Here is a 3,616-nt window from a genome sequence, read left to right on the forward strand (position 1 = left end):
CCTGTGCTATCTGGCAGAGTTCCTGGGTGCCTAGATCCTGCTGGTCCCAGTTACTTCTAGTGTTGTGGCAGATGTTGTGTCCTTCTCGCCTCTGATCCTATGATCCTGGGCATGTTAGAGTGCCTGATAGTGGAACTTCCTCTGGGTGTTGTGGGACCTGGCTGCACCAAGATCTGCTCAGGGCACTGGCCCAGACTGGAAGGGCAGGCTCTAAAATTTCAATTAAGGAAAGTACTCAGGTAGACACAGAAGATAAAATTAGAGAACACCAGCCAAAAGTTATTAGAAAACAAACTTTACTCTTTCCAGTTAGTATACAATAAAGATCTCCAGATGATGATCATCCATAGGCTTATCAGGAATTCAAATGGCAACCTCTGGATGTGTTAGAACTTGAGGAAATTTAAAGAAAGTGCCAGCTGGGCAGTGATGGTACATGCCTTTAATCCCAGCACTTGGGAGGCAGAGGCAGGCGGATTTCTGAGTTTGAGGCCAGCCTGGTCTACAAAGTGAGTACCAGGACAGCCAGGGTTATACAGAGAAACCCTGTCTCAAAAAGCCAAAAAAAAAAAAAAAAAAAGCAAAGTGCCACAAATAGAGCCAGGGTTATAGAGATTTGCACAGATCAGCTACTTGGTGAACACCGCTTTGTCGAGGTAGAGGTGCAAGCTGTATATGATGAAGAAACTCTGGCATTATGTTGATTGTCAGCCTGAAAGGCCTGGGACAAAGTCACAGGATCAGGGAAAAGTCTTGAACCATTTACTCAAGTCATGCAAGGTCCAAAAGAAACCTTCCCTGACTTTTTACAAAGGCTAACCTCAGCAGTGGAAAGGAGTGTATCAGATTCAGCAGCAAGAAAGGCAATAATTGAGTCTTTAGCCTTTGAAAATTCGAATGCTGAATGCAAGGAACTAATCAGACCACTGAGGGCAAGGTCAACATCAATAGATGAGTAGATTAGACATACAGCTGATGCTAGCTAGACCTTGTTCAGCTGATATTACTGTAATAGGAGAAGCTGCAACTAGACACCTAGAGATGACCCAACATCTCAAATGTTTTAATTGTGGTAAGCAGGGTCATCTCAGAAATAACTGCAGGAAAAACCAAAGTAATCCCCAAAGGGGGGCCTATGCCTTCTGGAATATGTCAAAGATATGGCAAAGGCTGACATTTGACTAGGTAATATACAGCAACAACAGACAAATGAGGCAACACCCTACCAAAAAACTCCCAGGGGGGCCTCTCACAGGCCTCCATGCCAGACAGGGAGAGTTCTCTTTCTCAGGACAATTAAACATCATTGCTTCAAAAACAGATGTGCGACCGATAGCAAAGCCGAGGAAAGTTTCATAGGTAGTACAAAAAAAAAATCTATAAGGAAGCCAAAGATGACTATTTTGGCAAACTTCTGTAGAGGACCAAAGGCCAAACCTAAAGTACTAGGAAACAATATTGAGATTGAAGGAATGGTCAACATTGGAGCAGATGTCACCACTATCTCTCCAAAATCTTGGCCTGTAAGTTGGCCACTTCAAGAAATAGACCTCCAATTTCAAGGAGTTGGTAGTTTATCCCAAATAAAGCAAAGCACCAGACGGCTTAAATGTACAGGACCAGAAAGTCAGATAGGAAAATTGAAGCCATATATAGCTGATCTAGCCATTAACTTATAGGGAAGTGATCTATTGCAGCAGTGGAAAACCGAAATTAATATCCCCTCAGTTTCAGTGTCTAGCCATAAAATCTGTCAGGCTCCTAATGAAAAATTCTAAATTAATTAGGGAACATTACAAAGGCAGTTACAGACTGTCCAAGCTGTCCATAAACAAGATACAGTAGAGGCTGACAGTTTAGCTCTACCCCGAGGAGCCACTGCTGCCAAGACACCAACAGCCTTACCACTAAGGTGGTTTGACTGACCAACCCATCTGGATTGATCAGTGATCTATGACAAAAGAAAACCTACAAGCATTAGAACAGCTAGTCCAGGAGCAGCTGGAGGCTCAGTATACAGAGGAGTCCACCAGCCCTTGGAATTTTCCAGTATTTGCCATTAAAAAAAAAAAAACAAAACTGGCAAATGGAGGATGTTGACAGATCTCAGAGCAATAAATGAGATTATCCAGCTAATGGGTTCCTTGCAGCCTGGAATTTCATTGCCTTCCTTGTTGCTTAAGGATGGCCTATTGTAGTGATTGATCTAAAAGATTGCTTTTTCACAATTCCTCTACATGAATGTGATAAGGAAAGGTTTGCTTTCTCAGTACCTACCTTCAATAGAGGTAGTCCAATAAAAAGATATCATTAGAAAGTCCTGCCACAAGGAATGTTAAATAGCCCTATCTTGTGTCAATACTTTGTAGAACAGACATTGGAGATGATTTGCAAACAATTTCCTCAATCCATTATTCATCACTATATGGATGACACCTATTGGTTGATCCAGATATAAATATCCTGGAATGAATGTTTGATGAAGTAAAAAAAAAAAAAAAAACCCTGCCTTGCTGGGGATTGTAAATTGCCCCAGAAAAAAAGTACAAAGAGGGGAATCTATTAATTATCTAGGATATAAAATAAGGTCTCTCAATTGATACTAAAAGGCAAAATGAGACTTTGACAATTAGAGATAGACAAATAGGCCAACATCATGGGAACCTTAGTGTGACCAAGGGACTGAGGTGTGTAACATATAAAATTACACAGTGACACACCCAAGGTCAGGATTTTAAACTGCACAAATAAAGCCAGTCCTCTTAAGGACTTTCATTTCTCAGCCATAGGAAACTGCAGTGTAGGCAACAAGCACACAGGCACACTGCTATTCAGACGGAGTGATGGTGCCACACTGCAGGACTGCAAGTAAAAGGCTGACTTTCTTCTATGCTACTTATCAATGTGAAATTTCATTTATTTTCTTGAAATCAAGCATTTTCATTTTCTAAATAAGGAGCTAGAAAAGGAAAAAATATTACAAATCCAAACATTTATTTAGGGACAGTCCATTTTTATGTTGTCCTCCCAAACATTCTAGAAGAGCCCTTCCTAGATTGAGGTGGGTTGGGGTAAGTCTCTAATAAACTTGAAATTTCAGAACAGGTAATGATACATTTCTTTGTTCACAAAAATATGGACCTGAATTTTAAAAAAATTATTATATTTACTATATCCTGTTAATAAGTCAGTGTTTATTTTAGCCTTAAAAGCATGATTTTAAAATTGTTTTCTTAAGTTGTAATTTAAAAAAAAAAACTTTTATTGCATTATGAGAAAAGTTACATGATTTCAATTTATCTGAATTTGTTAACCTTTAAAAACTTATTTCAATTAAGTAGAATCGAATCACATTCTTGTTTCCCTTTTGTACCACTGCTCCTCACAAAGACCCCCCCTTCAATACCTTCAATATCTTTTTTGTCATATTCCTTAAAATTTATAAAATATTATAACAATAAAAATGAGTATTATAAAAGTTGTTTGACATAAAACAACAATCAATTTAAGTCTTATGTAGGTGCTCATCTACAGCAATAGTGAAAATGCATTTTTCTCAATATAAATTTTAAATAACCCAAACATATTAACTGTATACTTAAAAATAATACATCAC

Source organism: Mastomys coucha, unplaced genomic scaffold (genome assembly GCF_008632895.1).
Source record: "Mastomys coucha isolate ucsf_1 unplaced genomic scaffold, UCSF_Mcou_1 pScaffold21, whole genome shotgun sequence".
Taxonomy (NCBI): domain Eukaryota; kingdom Metazoa; phylum Chordata; class Mammalia; order Rodentia; family Muridae; genus Mastomys; species Mastomys coucha.